The sequence below is a fragment of the Lepidochelys olivacea genome (genome assembly GCF_965140295.1).
Source record: "Lepidochelys olivacea isolate rLepOli2 genome assembly, chromosome: 24".
NCBI lineage: Eukaryota > Metazoa > Chordata > Testudines > Cheloniidae > Lepidochelys > Lepidochelys olivacea.
Window position 1 is genome coordinate 12890795 of NC_140434.1, and position 20775 is coordinate 12911569.

The following is a 20775-nucleotide window of genomic DNA, read 5'->3' on the forward strand; positions in this document are numbered from 1 at the left end:
GGGCGGGCGCCAGTCTAGGCTGCGCTTTCCCGACGGCTGCTTTCTGCGCAGGGGCTACTCCCCTTGACAGGGATTGCAGGTTGGTTCAGTGGCTCTCAGCCCCCCCCCACACACACGTTGTCCCAGCGGGGACGCGACTCCCCTTCGCTCTTCGGCGGCCGCCCCATCACCCCGCCTCTGTGTTTGGCGGCGAGGTGTTGTTGTGTTGTGTTGTTGTGTTTGCCGCTTGGGGCGGCAAAAACGCTGGAGCCGGCCCTGGGCGCGTCCTAGTGCCAGGAATTAGGGCGGGACGTCGAACACCCCCCGCTGGCTCGGCGCTGGGGAAGCACCGAAGCCTCCGCGTCCGCCTTGGAGGAAGAGGAGGGCGCCCCGGGTGGCCTGGGGAGGTGGGAAGCCGGGTGGAGAAGGGGGTGGAAGGCCGAGGGGAGATGGGCGGAGGTAGCTGCTGAGGGAAGCACAGTGGGTCAAGGAAGGGGAGGTGGGGTGTATTGTGGCTGACTCTAAGGGATCTCCCTTCACGCAGCCCAAGCTGTGCTGGGAACCCTGGCATCTTGGGACTAGAGCCACAGCCCCCCTCTCCCGTGCCTCCTGCCCAGTCCCACACACTGGAGCACTGCTCCCAATGCCAAACAGGGGGCGAGGCAGAGCCTGGAAGGGACCCGGGCATCTGGCAGCGTCCTGTGGTATCAGGAGAGGAGAGGTCCACACCACTAACTGTGGGAGGGGGAATGGGGAGAGGGGCGGCAGCAGGGGGATTTGGGGAAGGGGGTCATGGCCCCCAGCAGTGGGCGGCGGGGGGGGTTCCAGCTCCGTCCCAAGGTTCCCACCCCATCATTCACAGCCGCAACCCACATCCAACTGGAGCTGCTTCAGGAGCTGCATGCTGCCCCCTCACCCACAGGACCGGCCCCATGTCTCGCTCTGTGACCCCCCCAGTCTGAGGAGAGACACCCCCTGGTGCTGACCCACACTTTCTCTCCCCCTGCAGGCGGAATTGTGCAGGGCCCAGCCAAAGAATAGGCCCTGCATGGTCCCACTACCCCACAGGCACCACCACAGCTACATCTTCGCCAGCTGGGCCTCCCCACTGTGCCCTTGGGGGCAGCTGACACATGGGACCCCAATCAACCAGTAGGTACTCTGGAGTATTCCCAGCCCCCAATCAGCTGTGGGTACTCAAGGCCCCCGCGGTCAGCTCCCAGGGGATGCACAGAGCTCTAGCACCCCTCCTCCCACCTGGCATGAAGTGGTTTCCATCCAGCAAGCAGGAGGTGGCTGGCTTTGGGATGCGCTCCCACGGCCCAAGCTGAGGGAGCCAGAGGGATCAGCCTGAGAGAGGCCCCTGCCCCCCCTTCCACTTCCTAGCTGGGGCCCCCCCAAGCAAAGTTTGACCAGCTCTTGTACTCTGTGAACACTTTTCAGAGTAACAGCCGTGTTAGTCTGTATTCGCAAAAAGAAAAGGAGTACTTGTGGCACCTTAGAGACTAACCAATTTATTTGAGCATGAGCTTTCGTGAGCTACAGCTCTGGTACCCGCTGCTCTCCCGGGGCTACCAATGCTGTACTACCCTGGCAGGCTGCTGTGATGATGAGGCCCCGCCAGTCCTTCCTTGGGAGCGGGAGACATGTGGGCTGGGGCCATCCCATGCTTGGCAGAGCCAATTCTGAAGCCCCGGGGGGGGGGAGGGGGGGAGGCTATGAAACTTTGTCCCTCTTCCAGATAACTGAGGCATGGAACAGAGAATGGTGAGTAGCCCAAACCCAGGAGTCCTGGTTCCTAGCCCTGCCCTTGCTCTAACCACTAGACTCCCCTCCCAGAGCTGGGGATAGGACCCAGGAGTCCTGACTCCCAGCCTCACCCCATCCCTCTTCCTCTGGAAATCAAGTGGGGGAAGCTTTGCTGGGGTGGGGGGAGGAATGGAATAATTCGTTCCTGTGGGGACACAACTGAGAGACAAATGCAAAATGTGTGAGAACCGTCTTGGAAGAGAATAAAGAACCAAAAAGAAAAGGAGTACTTGTGGCACCTTAGAGACTAACCAATTTATTTGAGCATGAGCTTTCGTGAGCTACAGCTCACAAGTACTCCTTTTTTTTTTTGCGAATACAGACTAACACGGCTGTTACTCTGAAACCTGTCAATAAAGAACCAGCCACTTAAGTGCTTTATGAAACAACACTAGAGTAGAAGTAAGAAAAGCAGTCACCCAACTGGAGAAACCCACATTAGAAAAACAAAACAGACAAACCAACAGAAAACACAGATTAATGTTAGAAATAAAACCCCAACACAACACAAGTTTTTTCTTTTCTTTTTCTTTCTTTCTTTCTTTTTTTTTTTTTTTGAACCACCATGTTTTCCCTGGGGGGAGGGGGGTGTGCACCATTCCCGGAAGTACTGCAATACCAAGTTGATTGGGGAAGTGGATGGAGCAAGCTCCAATTCTATCTTCCTGTTCCAAAAATCCATTTACTATAAAGTTCTCAGATACAGAACATATCAGATATCAAACTGATAACAATAGATTTAAAGGTTTCAGAGTAACAGCTGTGTTAGTCTGTATTCACAAAAAGAAAAGGAGGACTTGTGGCACCTTAGAGACTAACCAATTTATTTGAGTATAAGATTTCGTGAGCTACAGCTCACTTCATGGGATGCAAAATTTAAAAATTGTATTAAAGCTAATGTTAAAAAAATTATAATACATAGGTTGAGAAAAGAGTGTCTGTACATCTGGGTGTAGTGCTTAGATGATCCACAAATGCAAAGTTTGTTTTTAAAGTCATATGATACATAGAGTACATAATCAGCAATAACCTAAATTTAGGTGAATAGATTTAACAATACCTTTTAGATATTAGAACCCAAATACTCCAGTACATCACTCATGAAAAGTCATACAGAGATTTGGTTGTGGGAAATAGAATATAACAAAAAGTAAAGATTGTCTCTCAGTAACTGAAAAATAGGTAGATTTTTCCATTAAGAAAATGCAATCCATGCAGAAAAAATTTCACTTACTTTCCTGAAACTACTTACACTTGAGCTTAGCCAGAAGGGACTATATTTGCTCTAAGATATAAAGCAAAGAAGCAATACTTTTACACCACCCCACCCCACACTGCCCTCTCGGTACCACTGCTTTCTATATCACCAGGAGCTGCTTGCAGCCATGGACCACACCCCATTAACAAGACAGTGGCAATCACTGCTCCGAAGTGACTCCGATGCAGTCACTCAGCGCGCGAACTCCCCGCACCGGTTTCTGCTCAGACACAGAGCATTCTCTCCGCCCGCGTCCTCCGGCTCATCCCGCCGGGCCCCCTGGCTGCCGCCGGACGCGGCTGAGCTGCATAACCCCGCCCCCGACAGGGGCCCCGCCCCGCGCCGCCCCCTCGTCTCCCCGCCCCAGGCGCTGGGTGCCGCGCTCCGCCGCAGCCCCGCTGCCCCTCTCGGCCCCGGCCCCGGCCCCGGCGGGCGCCTCCGGCCGCCACGGGTCCAGCCACCGCCCCGTCCCTGCCCTGAGCTCCCCCAGCTTCCGCACTCGGCTCGGGGAGCCCGGCAGCGAGAGCCGGGCTGTGCATGGAGGGGAGTTTCTGGGGGTGCGGGGCGCGCGGGGGCGACGGAATTTCCGGTCCCTAAAAGGGGGGGCCACCAGCGCCGGAACGTGGCCACCCCCCTCCCGCGGCTCCCCTTCCGCCGAGCCCCCACCCTTGCCCCTCCCCATCGCTCGAGGCCCCGCCCCGCACCGCCCATTCCCCCAAGGCCCCTCCCCCGTACCGCCCATTTTGCCCAATCCCCCACCCTCGCCACGGCCCCTTTTCCCCGAGGCTCCGCCCTCGCTTCGCCCCTTCCCTCAAATCCCCGCCCCCGCGTCGCTGCTTCCCCGAGACCCCGCCCCCACAGGGACCATTCCCCAGAGTCCCCGCCCCGCCCCTTTCCCTGAGGCTCCGCCCTTTCTCCATCCCTTCCCCCAAGTTCCTGCCATTGGCTTCCCCTTCTCCTTGAGACCCTGCTCCTGCACCGCCCCTTCCCCAGGCCCCACCCCCGGCTTGCGTCCTCCCCTCAGACCCCGCCCTCGCGCCACTTCTTTCGCCCAAGATCCCGTCCCCCCCCTGCTCCTTTCTGACCCCACCATCGCTCCCCCTTACAGCAGGTATAAAGACAGGTTTCAGAGTAGCAGCCGTGTTAGTCTGTATCCGCAAAAAGAAAAGGAGGACGTGTGGCACCTTAGAGACTAACCAATTTATTTGAGCATAAGCTTTCGTGAGCTACAGCTCACTTCACGAAAGCTTATGCTCAAATAAATTGGTTAGTCTCTAAGGTGCCACAAGTCCTCCTTTTCTTTCAGCAGGTATAAAGTGAGGGATCCTGGCCCCTGGTCCGCACCCCTGGGTGCGTGGCGTGGCTCATTGCGAAGAACGGAGGAGCCGGGAGGATGGAAACTAGAGCCTGGCACATGAATGAGTGGGATTGTGTTCTGTGATTGGCTGCGATGGGGGGAGACCAGGGGTGGCGCCCGCCTCTTCCCACTGCGGGGGTGGGTAAGGTGGGTTAGACAGAAAATTGTGGGGTGCTCCCCCCCCTCGCTACAAGGCCTTGCCCCTCTCTGTGACCCTGCCCCTCCTCTCCCTCTCCCCAGACTCCGCACCCTAGGGAGGCTGGAAGCCACCCCCAGCAAGCGTACATTGGCTTCTTGGTGTATGTAATTGCTGATTTATTTTGTTAAGTAGTGCCTTGCTGCTCTGCGGGTGTCGGGGGGAGGGACTTCTGCTGCTTTTCTGTTGTTGTTTTTTAATTTCCTGCTGGAGAGCGATTGGCTCCCGGTTGCACAATCTGCTAAAAACCCACCTTTGAAAGGCTGCTTGCTGCGTCATTTTTCCCTTTCGTTTTCGAGCCTCAGAGCCCCCTGCCCTCGGCAAAGCCTCCCTGTCCCGCGGCAGTCACCCAAGCTGATGGGTTTGTAAACCCACTTTATTATCCAGTAACAATAAACAAAACAAAGGCAATTCCCTGACGAAAACTGTGTTAAAGCTGAGAAAGGGGCTGGACCTGGAGGGAAACAGCAGCCTGGTGGGTAATGACACCTTGTCCATGTCTAGTGCTTTCCGGCCAGAGATCTCCAAGAGTTATTTAGTTGGGGATTGGTCCTGCTTTGAGCAGGGGGTTGGACTAGATGACCTCTTGAGGTCCCTGCCAACCCTGATATTCTAGGATTCTATACACAGGAGGGCAGGATCATTTCGGGGAAACTGAGGCACAGAGCAGGGCTGTGGTTTGCCCATGGGCAGGCAGAGCCCAGATAGGTCGCCTCCCTCCCAGTTCTGTTCTCGATCTGCTAGGCCAGCCTGCCTCCCGAAAGCCAACACAGCCTGTAAAATAGGAGCTACAATTAAACTGCCCCAGAAATGCCTAGTTCCAGTGGCCCAAGTGGGACCTTGCCCCAGGGCTCTGCTGCAGGGTGGGAGGAGGGCTGGGAGTCAGGACACCTGGGTTCCTGTGGGTTTCCCCAGCTCATGGAGGAGGGTAAATGCTGCCCGGGGCGTGAGTGGTGGACTCTTATAGAGATCCGGGTTGTGGCGGTGTGGAGGGGACCGCGGATGGCAAGGATCTTGGCCGTGCTCAGTTACAATAGCCCTTGGGCCTGTTATAATAGTCTCTGGCGTCATCTGAGGGGCAGGGAATCTCCCCAGCACATGGGATTTCCTGCCGGGGACACAGGAAGAGAGACAGATTGTTTGAAAAAGGGGACACTCCCCCAGCAGGAGACAGGTGTGTGATGTCTGCCTGTACCTGCAGTAATGGGGGCGGGGAGGGGGAGGGGAATCCAGGACTCCAGGGTTCTCTCCCCAGCTTTGGGAGGGGAGATGGATCTAAGTGGTTAGAACAGTGGGGAGGTCTGAGAGCCCAGACTCCTGGGTTCCATGCCCACTTTTACCTCCTTGCAGGGTTGTGAACTGCAGTTACTTGGTGCACTAACAACGAACATCCCCAGCTGTATTTGGGCAGAGATCTCCCAGCCTCCTGTGCCAGCGCAGGACCTGGCTATCGGATGTGAAGGAAAATCTCCCCTGAGCCATTAGCGGGACAGGGTCTATGGCGCATGCTCAGGTAGTGCTGATTCCATCCAGCTGGAGGCAGGGGTTCACCCTGAGGGGTGATGGGGGACCACAGGCTGCAGCGGCATACTCAACCCCAGCCAGTATGTGGAGGCAGTGGGGACCCAGGGGCTAACAGGCCCCTCCGTCACTGACCTCAGAATGAGTCTGTCTATGGGGCACTGGGGTCCTCTCTGCTGCCCCCTGGGGAAGGAGAGACAATTATCCCCTTTCACTGTTTATTTTCCTTCTTTAAACATTTCCCCCCAAATGGATCATTTCCCCCTCTGGCAACCCCTTCCCCTCCAAGCTGGCTGCTTCCGCCAACCCACACACAAACAGTGCAGTGCCCAGCCCCTCCAGCAGGGGGTGGCAGGGACACGCATACACACACCCAGCAGTGGGTTGATTTCCTTCACACACCCACACTCCAGGTTTTCCACAATGCAGCCAGAGCCCCCCCTTTTCCTGCCCTTCCCCCAGTTCCCACCCAGGGGGATCCCTTACCCTGCAGATTCCTCCCTGGTTCTTTCCATTGGTGGATTCTCCTGGCCAGACATTAAACCCTGAGGTTGCTCAGGAGGAAGAGCAGCGGGACCCCTGCTCCGAAGCCTGCCATGGGGCCAGGGCTCAGCTGGTACCAGTCACTGCCATCTGTGGGGGGGGAGAGATGGAGAATAGGGTCATTATCTCCAGTGTCATGCAGGGTGCAGTGGGGCAGGCCAGGGGAAATGGGGAGGTGGGAGCTGATTGAGGGGGCAGCATAGTCCTAGGGGGGACAATGAAGGCAAGTCTCAGTGGAGGGGGCAGGAAGGAAGCTGGGTTTTTAACCAGAAGAATTTTCCTCCCAAGTGTTTATTGGATATTGGAGTTTCTTCCAGGTTCATAAAACCACCAATCTCCTCTTAGAATCATAGAAGATCAGGGTTGGAAGGGACCTCAGGAGGTCATCTAGTCCAACCCCCTGATCAAAGCAGGACCAATCCCCAACTAAAGCATCCCAGCCAGGGCTTTGTCAAGCCTGACCTTAAAAACCTCAAAGGAAAGAGATTCCACCACCTCCCTAGGTAACGCATTCTAATGCTTCACCACCCTCCTAGTGAAAAAGTTTTTCCTAATACCCAACCTAAACCTCCCCCACTGCAACTTGAGACCATTACTCCTTGTTCTGTCATCAGCTACCACTGAGAACAGTCTAGAGCCATCCTCTTTGGAACCCCCTTTCAGGTAGTTGAAAGCAGCTATCAAATCCCCCCTCATTCTTCTCTTCCGCAGACTAAACAATCCCAGTTCCCTCAGCCTCTCCTCATAAGTCATGTGTTCCAGTCCCCTAATCATTTTTGTTGCCCTCCGCTGGACTCTTTCCAATTTTTCCACATCCTTCTTGTAGTGTAGGGCCCAAAATTGGACACAGTACTCCAGATGAGCCCTCACCAATGTCAAATAGAGGGGAACGATCATGTCGCTCGATATGCTGACAATGCCCCTACGTATACAGCCCCAAATGCTGTTAGCCTTCTTGGCAACAAGGGCACACTGTTGACTCATATCCAGCTCATATCGTCCACTGTCACCCCTAGGTCCTTTTCTGCAGAACTGCTGCCGAGCCATTCGGTCCCTAGTCTGTAGCGGTGCATGGGATTCTTCCGTCCTAAGTGCAGGACACTGCACTTGTCCTTGTTGAACCTCATCAGATTTCTTTTGGCCCAATCCTCTAATTCGTCTCTTATTACAATAGCACCTAGAAGCCTCCACTGAGATCAGAGCCCCGTTGTGCCAGGCGCTGCCCAGACACACAGCGAGAGACAGGCCCTGCCCCAGCTGAGATCACAGACTGCCCCAAGTGAGACCAGAGCTCCTTGTGCTGGCAGCTGCACAGGCCAATGGAAGAAAAATGTAAATGATCACATTTCTCCCTAAAAAAGTTTCCCCCTTTTTCCCAAAAAAAGTTTTAGGAATTTGGCATTTGAAATTTTGCTAAACTTTGAATCTACCCTTTCGCCAAAAATTGAATCTGACTTTGAGCAAACATTTCCTCCAAATTTTCATCCATTGTTTTATCTGCATTTTGATCAAGTATGGTTCTGTTCAGTCATCATAATTGTCTGTTTCCCAAAAACCTAAACAATTTTGTTTACCATTTCCCCCACACACCATTTTCTGTTTAAAAGATTATTTAACTTTAATTTTAATTGATTATAATTTTCAACAATTCCCCATTGGGCAACAAGTATCAAAGGACGGGAAAGGCTGTACCTCCCCACACAGTCAGACGTGGCCCCACCCATGCTCCGCCCCCAGTTCCCTTCACTCTTTCCTGTCTGAGAGGCTGGGGCAGGCAGGCTGGGGTTGGTGCTTGTGAGGGCCAGGGCTGGGGGTGCTGAGGCTGGGGCCACGCCATGCCTCCTGGCGCTGGGGTTGGGGGTGCTCTGGGACTGGGAGCACTCAGGGCAGGGGGACAGCGGCTGCGGGGGGACAGGCAGGGACACACACACACTCTCACACAGAGCAGGGCTCAGCTCCTCCAGCAGGGGGCAGAGGACACACACACACACACACACACACACACACCAGGGCTCTGGACTCTTGAGAGGAAAGGGTGGAAGAAGGTGGGGGGCAGAAGGGGAGGGGTGGGACCTCAGAGAGGGAGGGGCAAGAGGCTAGCCTCCCCCAATGGCTTATTCACCCGCCGCCCATGAGTTGCCCCTTCAGAAACATTGTAGGTAAAAGCTGGGATGAAAAAATTAATAAAAAGTCTGGCGAAGAGCTAATTTTGAGGGTGGCAAACCAGACATTTTTTTCCCGATGATTAAAAAATATTAAATTTCAAACAAGTCTACATTATTTGAATAGGTGTTTTTTGGCCTGATGACAGGCTAATTTGCAATGTCATTCAGCTGCTAGATGGCTCTGTGTGCTGGACAGGGATACTGGAGCCTGGTCAACTAAGTGGACCAGCTGGAGCATGAGCTGAGCTTGTTTATTGTGGTTGGCCTTGGAGAAGGATGGTGCTGGGGTGGCATGGGGTGAGGGTTCAGCCATGGTGCATGGGGGGCTCTAAGCCATTCCTTGGCTATGTTATGCATAATGTGGAGTCAAATGCACCTAGTACTTACAGACAACAGTGATAATGAATGGCAGGGAGGTGGATTTCCCTAGGGTATTGTGCACCTCACACTGGGTACTCTTCCCCATCAGCCACCTAGACATGCAGGAAAGCCAGCTCCGGCTGTGCCCACCCCAGCTGCTTGCCATCTTTGTACCTCTCACTCCACCATAGGCGCTGGTGTCCAGCCAGCACATCAGGGACAGGGGTTCCCCCGTGCTGCGATAAGGGCCTGAGGTGGCCACCACATGCACCACGGGGGGAGGGGCCTGTGGAGGAAGCAGAACCAGATATTAGCTAATGGCGCCCACGTGGAACAGCAGCTGGAGGCTTAGGCACAGCATGGCATGGGGTGGAGCTCCATGGCTCTGTCCCTAATGCTCTAGCCCCACTCCCATATTCAGTGATGATGTAAGGAGGGCCCCTGCCCTCTCCCGTTTGTGAACCTGGTTCCACCCCCTTGGCTATGGCACTGCCCCCAACTGGAATGTCAGTGACGGAATGGCCCTCCAATATGTGCTTTCGTGCTCTGCCCCCATGGCTGTGGCCCCACCCACAATTGGAATGTAGGTGAGAGAAGGTCCCCTCCCACCTGTGCTCCTTGGTCCCACCCCCAGGGCTGTGGCCTTGCCCCCAGTTGGAATGTCAGTGACAGAAGGGCCCCTCCCATCTGTGTTTCTTGGCCCCCACCCCCAGAGCTGTGGCCCTGCCCTGGCACTTGCTACTCACCAAGGATGGCCACATAGGTGGTGGGGGATATGGCCTGGTAGCCGAGCCCGGTGCCAGAGACCCACTCTGTGCAGGTGTAATTGCCCCCGTAAGACAAGGTTGTCCCCTGCTCGAACTGTAGAGAGGGGCCCCTGGGCAGGTCCTCATAGTTGTGAACCCAGAAGTAGAACTGGTCCAGACCTGCTGTCCCCCACACAGCTCAGCGTGAACGAGTCACCCTCCTTGATCAGGTCCGGGCTATCTGCGTCCACCAGGATCTTAAAAGGCCATTGGAGATGGGTCAGAAGCAGCAGCCTTGAGGGGAAGGCCCCGTGCCCCATTCCCTGCCCCTGGGGCCAGATGGGAATTGGAGCCCGCTAGAGGGGAAAGGCCCTGTGTCCCTTTCTCCACCCCCTGTGCCAGCCAGACTCCTGCCTTAGGATCGGATTAGAGCCCATGCCTGCTAAAGGGATGTGATGTTATTGACATGAACTGTAACCGTATAGATCATTGTTGCAACCAAGGTCCTATAGGGCACCAAATCTTGTACAAAGGAGATCAAGTGAGGTGTCTACAAAACGGTTATGATCTGCTGGTTATGGTTATGCTGTCTGTATGTGTGTATCATTTTGGTCGTTGAAATTACGAATATTGGCTTATGTACTTGTTTCTCAATGTGTTTGATTCTAAGAAGCATCAGTCAAGCCTTTGGTCAGCTTTTGAGAAAGGAATTTGCAGATTAAGTGCCCAGTCAAGAAACACTTAACTGACAATGGACCTTGGGAGACTCCAATCCACATCTGAGGAGTCTTCCTGGGACGTTCAAGGTGGCATGTGAGCAATGGCTGCCGCCTGCAAACTGAGTCATGGATGGACATGTGACTTGTCCGTGTGACTCCAAACTCCATCTTGCTGCTGTGATTTTCCACAGTAAGAACAAAGGGGAGTCCTTCCACATGGCAGAGAATATAAAAGGCCCTGGAAACCGCTTCATTTTGTCTTCAATCCTGCTTCGGACTTCTGGAGGAACTTTGCTACAAACTGGAGCTCTGAACGAAGGACTGAATGACCCATCCCAGCTGTGGATGTTCTCCAGAGACTTGATTTGAACCTGCAGCTTATTCCATCGCTGCTACAAGCCTAAACTAAGAGCTTTGCCATTACTGTATGTAACTGATTCTATTTAACCAATTTTAGCTCACATCTATATTTCTTTCTTTTTATGAATAAACCTTTAGATTTTAGGTTTCAGAGTAACAGCCGTGTTAATCTGTATTTGCAAAAAGAAAAGGAGGACTTGTGGCACCTTAGAGACTAACCAATTTATTTGAGCATAAGCTTTCGTGAGCTACAGCTCATGTATGCATCCGATGAAGTGAGCTGTAGCTCACGAAAGTTCATGCTCAAATAAATTGGTTAGTCTCTAAGGTGCCACAAGTCCTCCTTTTCTTTAGATTTTAGATTCCACAGGATTGGCAACAGCATGATTTGTGGGTAAGATCTAACTTGTATATTGACCTGGGTCTGGGGTTTAGTCCTTTGGGAACCTTTTCTCTTTTACTAGGGAATTGGTTTTCATAACCATTCATCCCCATAGTGAGTGGCGCTGGTGGTGATACTGGGAAACTGGAGTGTCTGAGGAAATTGCTTGTGTGATTTCTGCTTAGCCAGTGGGGTAAAACTGAAGTCCTCTCTGTTTGGCTGGTTTGGTGGGCCTTAGTAGTGAAGGAAACCCAGCCTTGGGCTGCAACTGCCCTGCTCTAAGTAATTTGTCCTGAATTGATACTCTCAGTTGTGTCCCACCAGAGGTAGCATCGTTACAAGGGGAAAGGCCCCGTGCCCCATTCCCTGCCCCCCAGCCAGCCAGTTCCTACCCTGGGGCCTGATGGGCACCCCCAGGAGGAGAAAGGCCCCATATGCAACTCACCTGTGGCTGGGGGCTGGGACCCTTTGGGGAGGCACCTATTCTGGTAGCCCCACACCCGGCACTCCAGCGCTGCCCCCTGGTGCTGCCAGATGATGCGCATGCTCAACCTGCTCTCGCGTTGGCCAGCTGCGGTTTCCTCCAGGATCCATGCGCCGGCTCCGTCGTACCAATACAAGCTGGAAGAGGTTCCCCCAGTCCCGGTGATGCCATAATTGAGCCTGCAGGGATGTTCTGTGCAGGGTGGGTGATGGAGGATCCAGTCACTGCTGGGGGCACGGCCATGGGCCCAGCTACCTCCAATCACCACCCACTGTCCCTTCTTTGAGAGCTTCCTCAAGTGCAGGTTGGGGTGTGACCTGTACCAGGCTCCCCTCCCAGAGCTGGGAGAGAACCCAGGAGTTCTGGCTCCCAGCCCCCTCTGCTGTGACCACTAGATCCCGCTCCCCTCCCAGAGCTGGGAGAGAACCCAGGAGTTCTGGCTCCCAGCGCCCCCTGCTGTGACCACTAGATCCCACTCCCCTCCCAGAGCTGGGAGAGAACCAGGAGTCCTGACTCCAGTTTAGGAGATTCCACTGTTTCTTCACAGCTCTGCAGAATGTGGTCATTTGATTTGAGTGAAATGTTAAGAGCGGTGTACAGCAACCGTCCTTGGGGATGGTTCGATGGGTGTTGGGGTGCAGCCACCTCTGGGGCAGAGCAGCTGGGGAGCAGCCGCACATAACGCTGCATGGGGCCAGGCTGGGTTGCTGGGGAAATGTTTCTGGAAGAGGAGCTGGGGATTACCTGACACCGTGAGGCACAGGGCTCAGGGACTTCTCCAGCTTTGGCTCTGGGTCTGGAAATCAAAGGAGTAGGCGCCCCCGCCTCCGAGTGCCAGCGGATCAAGGCACAGGGTGCAGTTGTGCTGCAGGTCGCCCAGGAACTGGGTGCGCTAGGCCTTGCCATAGCCCTGCCCCGCTTTTCTCATCCCCGGTCTCTTTAGATAAGCTATTACCAGCAGTGAGTCTGTGTGTGGTGGGGGGGCGGGGGGTGAGAAAACCTGGATTTGTGCTGGAAATGGCCCAACTTGATTATCATACACATTGTAAGGAGAGTGATCACTTTAGATAAGCTATTACCAGCAGGAGAGTGGGGTGGGAGGAGGTATTTTTTCATGCTTTGTGTGTATATAATAAGATCTTCTAAACTTTCCACAGTATGCATCCGATGAAGTGAGCTGTAGCTCACGAAAGCTTATGCTCAAATAAATTGGTTAGTCTCTAAGGTGCCACAAGTACTCCTTTTCTTTTTGCAATTTATTTGAGTGCAAGTTTCAGTGACTTAAGCAGCAATTGGATGGAAAGTGAAATTTACAAGGGCAGATGGCTGAACAGCTATGGCTCTTAACAAGCATCTTAATTGTCAATTAGCTAGTTATTGGGGTGACTGGTTTTATGAATGAATGTTGTTTCATTCATAAACTTTACTTATGAACAATTTCATTTATCAGTTCTACAGCTTGGGGCTAAGGCAGGAGATCTCGGATCTAGTCACAGCTGGAGCCGGATATAGGAGTCACATAGTCATTCTCTGGATTACTTCAGAATTCCCAGTGATCCCGCGGGGGTTTGACAGGTTCGTGTCCCCAGGTCAGGCCCAGGATTATGGAAACTGGGGTTCAGCTGGGAGCCCCTTGGGCACCAGCTGTGACACTCGCACTTGAGGAATTATTAGCACATTTAACAAAGTCACAAAGGCTCCAGCCCAGCGAGATAGATAGAGAGATGGCAGTGGGTCCCTCTGAACCGTCCCATGCAGAACAACCCGGACTGTCAGCCAGTATCTTCCTCCTCACCATCACCTTCCTCGCTGTCACCCTGGCACCCCCCAAGGGCTACACGACGCTTCCTGCCCGCAGGCTGGGATGCGACTTGTACTTGATGTTACGCTGACGCCACCCTGCCTAATGCCTGTTCCATAGGGGTGTCTCCCCTCTTCCTTATGTGTATCTCTTCCCCCACCACTGATCGGGGCCCTTCCCCTATAGGTAGGTCATGGCTCTCTTGTGGTGAGACAGCTGCCAATGGGCCCATGCTAAAATATCCGCAAGCTGGTGTTAGCTCATGTTCCTGGTGTCGTTGTGGACAAAGCTCCCCCTTAAACGCTCTGTTCCCACATCCCCAAAACGTAGGGGTCACCGTTAGGCCATTTCTCTGTGCCAGAGTCCATAGGCCCCAAGCCTTATGCTAACTGCTGATGCCAGCGTCTCACAGGAGACAGGCCTGTGGGTTCCTTGCATTGCTGCCACATAAAATAAATGCTAAAGCCAGTTCTATGGGCTACACAATGCTGCCACAGGGCCCCATGTGACCATGAGCAAGCCACACCGCTCCGTGCCTCAGTTTTCTCACCTGTACAAGGAGGATAAAAAACTTACTTTTGTCTCTTTAGACTTCAAACGTTTTGTGGCAGGGACTGTCTCTGGCTGTGTGTCTGGGCAGCTCCTGGCACAACAGGGCCCCAATCTCAGCTGGGGCAGGGACTGTCTCTCTCTGTGTCTGGGCAGCGCCTGGCACAATGGGGCCCTGATCTCAGCTGGGCCATAAGACATGACCATGACATGTGGGATATAGTAATAATGACCTCGCAGTGTTTAGCTTTATTCAGCATTGCAGCTTCCTGCCTCCCCAGGGAGACCTGAGAAGCTCCCAGGCCAGCCGCTTATTGCTGCATTCCTTGATCTGCCCATCTTAATGTCAGAAGGGACCTTTATGCCCACACAGTCTGCCCAGCCCCGTGACCACCTCCAGGGATCCCGGCCTCCAGCCCAGATCTGATGGTCGAGCTACAGCAGTGCTTTTAGGGATGTCTGATCTCCATAGAAAGACTCTGAGGGCTGGAGACTCTGTCATGTCTCTGGAGCAGTCCTTCCCAGGGTCAGTTCCCCTCCCTGGGGAAGATCTGTCCCTTATTCCCAGTCTCGATTTCTCTGGCTCCATCCCCCAGCCATTAGCTCTCACTCTTCCCCTGTCTGTTTGGTTAATCCCTCTGCTCCCCAAAACCTCCCCCAGGGAGGTGCTGACAGACCGGGATCTAGTCCCCTCTGAGCCTTCTCTGGGTTAAACTCACTAGATCAAGCTCCTTGAGTGCTTGGCTCTTGGGCAGGTTTTCCAGCCCTCAGATCATCCCCGTTGTTCTTCTCCGACACCTCCCCCATTTCCGGACACCCTGTTTGCCGTGCGGCCCCCCAGAGCTGGACGCAGTCTCCCCAGCGTCACGTCCAGCGGGGATCCCAGCTATTCCCTTGCTATTTCCCTGTGTCTCCAGCCCAGGGTCATGCTTGGCCAATGAAGTGAGTTGTAGCTCACGAAAGCTTATGCTCAAATAAATTTGTTAGTCTCTAAGGTGCCACAAGTACTCTTTTTGTTTTCACCCAGGATAGTTGGCTCCACGAGGACACCTGGGTCCTTCCCAGAGTTGCTGCTGAGCAGGGTACAGCCCCCTGAGCCTAGTCATGATGGGCCCACCCAGCGTCCCATGGGGCTGGCTCACCCGCTGTGATACACAGTTCCTCTAGCTGGGCCCTTCTCTCTCTGCTCCACTGGGGCCAGAGATGCTGAGTTCGTGTCTCGGAAGATCTGATGTGACACAACGATTCTAAGAACAGGATCTCATAGAGAAGGCGGAAGGGGCCAGTGATTATCTGCGGTCTGGAGCTTGCTGCACCAAAGCTAGTGATGAAAGCAGCCCTCCTGGGTTCTTTATCCAGCTTTGGGAGGGGAGTGGGGTCTACAGGTTAGAGCAGGGGCAGGGGCTGGGAGCCAGGACTCCTAGGTTCCAGTCTTGGCTTGGGGAGGGTTGTGGGATCTAATGGTTAGATCGGGGAAGGGGGCAGGGGCTTTTCCCTGGGTTCTGTGAGCATCTCAGACCTGTTCCTAGCAAACATGTGTCTGAATCACCAAATCGACACCCCAGACGGCATTAACCAGCCCCTCGCTGGCTGAACAGGCCATGGGCACTGAGCTCTCCTCTGCCCCCTAGAGGGGAGGTGGGCATTAGCGGGGGGGGGCATGAGTATGGGGTACAGAATGGTCCAGCAAAGACCCCAGGGGGAATTCAGTCTCCCTGGCACATGAGCTGGGCCTTGTCTTTGTTCTGCCAGCAGCCTCCAGGTGGTGCTGTTACAATTTGCCCTTAGTGTGCAAGCAACTGTTCAGGCTTTGGAAGAAATTTGTTTTTTGTTCGTTTTTGCACTTTAGTTCTCTCCGGGGTGCTTGCTGCCTCAATCCCCCAGTCTGTGGAGAGTTATTTGCTCCCTGGGAATCCAGCCTTGGTGGTTTCTGCTGAGAGTCCCCACAGAGGGAGTTCCTTGGATGCTGTTTACAACCATGTCTGTCCAGGACTGGTGCACGTACAACAAACAAGCAAGTTGCACTGAGAATGTACCCAGCCTCCATGGTGCTAGTTTTTCCTCCTTCAGGTGACTGAGCTATGAAGCCCTGGATTCTGCTCCCACTCCCCAGAGGGGCAGCGATATTCCCATGTTTGCGCAGCGCCTAGCACACTGGGGTGCTTGCCTGGGCTTGGGGTTCAGCACTACTACAGTGCAAATAATAACTAATAATAAACCTACAAGATCCTCTATTTAAAATTTCAATTACTCCTTCATCCAAACACCATATAACCCAGTTACCAGGTGCACACAGATGCTGCGCGGGGACAGCTCACTGGTGCTAAGATGCAGCCATTTCTGGGGTGGAGTAGCTGGGTAAGAGCCACACATAACACCAGGCAGGGATGATTCACCGGGTGCTGAGATGCAGCCACTGCTGGCACAGGGCTGCCGGGGAACAGTCACACATAATGTCCCAAGGGGACAGCTAGCCCAGCGCTAAGCTGGAGCAACACCTTCCATTTCAGTTTAAGCTGCTTTGAGACTCTAGAACCACTGTCTCCCCCCACACACACACACATCAAATCACCTGGGAGTGTGACATCTCAGGAGCACAGCAATTACCCTGGCCCTGGGGCTGCATTGTCTGATCTCAGTGCAGACAGTAACCAGGAGGCAGTGGGCTATGGCAGATAGACAAACATCCTTGCTCATGTATTTGTAACCCACGAGCCCATGTGCTGGGCTGGCAGGGGCTGGGGCTCAGGGGAGGAAAAGGAACAGTGATAAAGACTTCCTGGCTCTTAATGGCACCAGGCCCGATCTTCACATGTCAAGAAAAGCCAGTGGTAAGAGGCGGTGGGTAGGGGTTGGGCAGACTGGGAACCAGGACTTCTGGGTTCCATTCTCAGCTCTCAGAGCAGAGTGGGGTCTAGTGGTTACAGGATTCCTGGATTCTATCCCAGCTCCAGGAGGGGACTGGGGTCTAGTGGTTAGTTTGTGGTGGGGTGGGAGTCTGGACTCCTGGGTTCTATCCCTGGTCCTGGGAGGGGAGTGAAGTCTAGTGGTTAGAGCTGGGGAGTGGAGCTGGGAGTCAGGATTCCTGGGACAAAACCTGCAGAGGCTGGTTTGGAAATGTCACAAGCGGGCGCTAAGCTGGCCCCCTGGGCATCAGGAGACAGTGAATGAGCGAGGACTAGCTAGGCTGGGGACCAGCTGTGAAGGGCCCCGCAAGCAAAGAGAAGCAGTGGGTGTTCGATGTACTCGAGAAGGGGGAGCCGGAGGAACTATGCTATTACGAGCACCTGGCACATGCTGGCTGCTCTGCTTCTCCTGCAGCCTCATGGGCTCCCCCTCCACCCTGAACAGCCATGAATGTAAATCTTTGCCAGGCCCAGTTCACACCTAGACCAAGGTGCCATCCTCACCTGTTCTGCCTGCTGCTTTGCAGAATGTGGTCTGGTCCTTGGGCCTCTCATTCCAGCCCCATCAGGCCCAGTTGACATCTGGCTGCATCTCACTCCCCCTGGGAGAAGTTAAGCCCTTCGCACCCAGTGGGAAGCTGGGCCAAGTGAGTGCGGAAACTGAGTCATCAAATGATTACAAAACTCTCCATATTCTCCACCACCCTCCTCCCTTGGAAGGAGATTTGGGGGCACAGAGGGCTCTTTAACCCAGCTGACAAAGGCAGAGCGAGATCTGATGGCTGGAGGATGAAGCCAGACAAATCCAGACTGGAAATAAGAAGCAGATTTTCCCAGGGATGGAGCAGATTTTCCAGCCCTTGGAGGCTTTCCATTGAGATTGGGCGTCTCCTTCTAAAAGCTCTGCTCTAGCTCAGCTACCAGACATGGGCTTGTAATCTATGAAGGGCATGGAGTTGACAGCACACATGCAAGGGTGCAGAGTTGAGGGTACTCTAGCTCGACCCCCAGATCTGTGCTGGAGGTGTGGGGTGGCGCAGCATGGATGCTCATAATAGTCCCTTCTGGCCTTAGGTCCTGTAAATCTCTGAGTCCTGCCTTCCAGCCCGCCCCCTCCCCCATCACTGCTTCTAACCACTGGGCTTTATCGTCTCCTAAACAGCAAGTCTCTCACCCTTGGGAGGCAGGAAGTTTCTCTTGGCTCCTTTCCCCAGGGTGGGAGGCTGCAGAAACACATGAGGAGGGATTATTTTTATTGGCCTTGACCCCACTGCCTCCATGATGAGTGTCAGCGGTGGGATCAGCCCAGACAACCAGCTGCTCTCCCAGCTCTGGGGGTAGGTGAGAGCTGCTCTTAGATCTCACCTCCCAGCAGCTTACCCTAGTCTGGGCCAACAAATGTCATGTTTAGGGAACACCAAAGGCTCTTTGTGTCTGCAAGGCGGATCAGAACAGCTTCAATGGGAAACAAGTATCAAAGAGTGTTTTTCTGAGCTGGCAGCCGACTGACGCATCCCACCTCAGCAGCAGCGGACTGAACGCACCGCGTGGGGCGTATCTGTGAGGCTGTGAAATAGCTGCTACCCCTCACCCCAGAGGTGGCTGCATTTCAGTGGTGCGGGAATGGGTCACCAGGTTCACACACTGTGGAGTGTTTTGGAGAGACACCAGATTAATCTATAATTGTAGTGTGTGAACAGCAAATTCATTAGAGCGGGGTGTGGGGGTGGGGAGCCAGGACTCCTGGCTTCTATCCCTGGGTAGGGACTGTCTCTCAATGTGTCTGGGCAGCGCCCAGCAATATGGGGCTCTGATCTCAGCTGGGGCAGGGTCTGTCTCTCGCTGTGTCTGTGAAGACTCACCATGTTGAAGTTTCCACACTCACAACTCTCACCAAAAGCATTAGAGGAATTCTCAAAGAACAGGTTTCAAAGTAACAGCCGTGTTAGTCTGTATTCGCAAAAAGAAAAGGAGTACTTGTGGCACCTTAGAGACTAACCAATTTATTTGAGCATAAGCTTTCATGAGCTACAGCTCACTTCATCGGATGCATACTGTGGAAACTGCAGAAGACATTATATACACAGAGACCATGAAACAATATCTCCTCCCACCCCACTCTCCTGCTGGTAATAGCTTATCTAAAGTGATCACTCTCCTTACAATGTGTATGATAATCAAGTTGGGCCATTTCCAGCACAAATCCAGGTTTTCTCACCCTCCCCCCCACCCCCGCAAACTCACTCTCCTGCTGGTAATAGCCCATCCAAAGTGACCACTCTCTTTACAATGTGTATGATAATCAAGGTGGGCCATTTCCAGCACAAATCCAGGTTTTCTCACCCCCCACCCCCATACACACACAAACTCACTCTCCTGCTGGTAATAGCCCATCCAAAGTGACCACTCTCTTTGCAATGTGTATGATAATCAAGGTGGGCCATTTCCAGCACAAATCCAGGTTTTCTCGCCCCCCCCCCCCAACTCACTCTGGCCCACCTTGATTATCATACACATTGTAAAGAGAGTGGTCACTTTGGATGGGCTATTACCAGCAGGAGAGTGAGTTTGGGGGGTGGGGGGGCGAAGGGTGAGAAAACCTGGATTTGTGCTGTAAATGGCCCAACTTGATTATCATACACATTGTAAGGAGAGTGATCACTTTAGATAAGCTATTACCAGCAGGAGAGTGGGGTGGGAGGAGATATTGTTTCATGGTCTCTGTGTATATAATGTCTTCTGCAGTTTCCACAGTATGCATCCGATGAAGTGAGCTGTAGCTCACGAAAGCTTATGCTCAAATAAATTGGTTAGTCTCTAAGGTGCCACAAGTACTCTTTCTCAAAGAACAAGCAGCCGAGGCCCCTGTTTCAGCCCCATCTTGACAGGGAGTGCATGTGGGGGAGGGCGGGGGAGTGGGGGCGGGTGTTGGAGGAGGGGAGCTCTCCCAGGACAGCTGGGTGGTCAATGTGGTGGCTGATTGGAAAAGATCAGGGTGTCGGGGGGAATGGTTTTGGGACGAATGTCTGTGTTTTCAGGGATATTTACCTTTTACCCCATTATACAACCCCATACACCCCCACTGCTTACCTATCCATCCCCATCCCCCCTCCATTATCCATCCCCATCCACCCCCCATTATCCATCCTCCCCTGCTGCCCATCTATACATCTCCATCCACCCCGCCATTATCTGTCCCCATCCACCCCCACTGCCCATCTATTCATCCCCATCCTCCAACCATTATCCATCCCCATCAACCCCCCTTTACCCATCCCCCTCCACCCACCATTATCCATCCTCCCCCGCCACCCATCTATCCATCCCCATCCACACTCCATTATCTATCTCCATCCACCCCTTCATTATCCATCCCCATCCACCCCCCTTCGCCTATCCATCCCCATCCACCCTCCATTATCCATCTTCCTCCGCTGCCCATCTATCCATTCCCATCCACACTTCATTATCCATCTCCATCCACGCCCCACCCCATTATCCATCCCCATCCACCCCCACTGCCCATCTATCCAACCCCATCCACCCCACATTATCCATCCCAATCCTCCCCCACCATCCCTTGTTATCCATCCCCATCCACCCCCACCACCTATCTATCCATTCCCTCCACCCCCACTGC

The 20775-nt window shown here is 53.8% G+C and overlaps 2 long non-coding RNA genes across 2 annotated transcripts in view; one reads left to right on the forward strand and one right to left on the reverse strand.

Moving 5' to 3' along the window:
* LOC311512384 lies at nt 1–11139 on the forward strand. The gene is made up of 3 exons (XR_014709450.1): nt 1–79; nt 989–1131; nt 10605–11139. It is a non-coding gene; the product is annotated as an uncharacterized lncRNA (long non-coding RNA).
* Nucleotides 6232–20775, reverse strand: part of LOC311512383 — a 22513-nt gene continuing 7969 nt past the window's right edge. The window contains exons 3-6 of the long non-coding RNA XR_014709449.1: nt 11841–12071; nt 9216–10191; nt 6607–6753; nt 6232–6303 (exon numbers count right to left, since the gene is read on the reverse strand). This is a non-coding gene — a long non-coding RNA (uncharacterized lncRNA). The remainder of the gene's footprint in view (nt 6304–6606; nt 6754–9215; nt 10192–11840; nt 12072–20775) is intronic.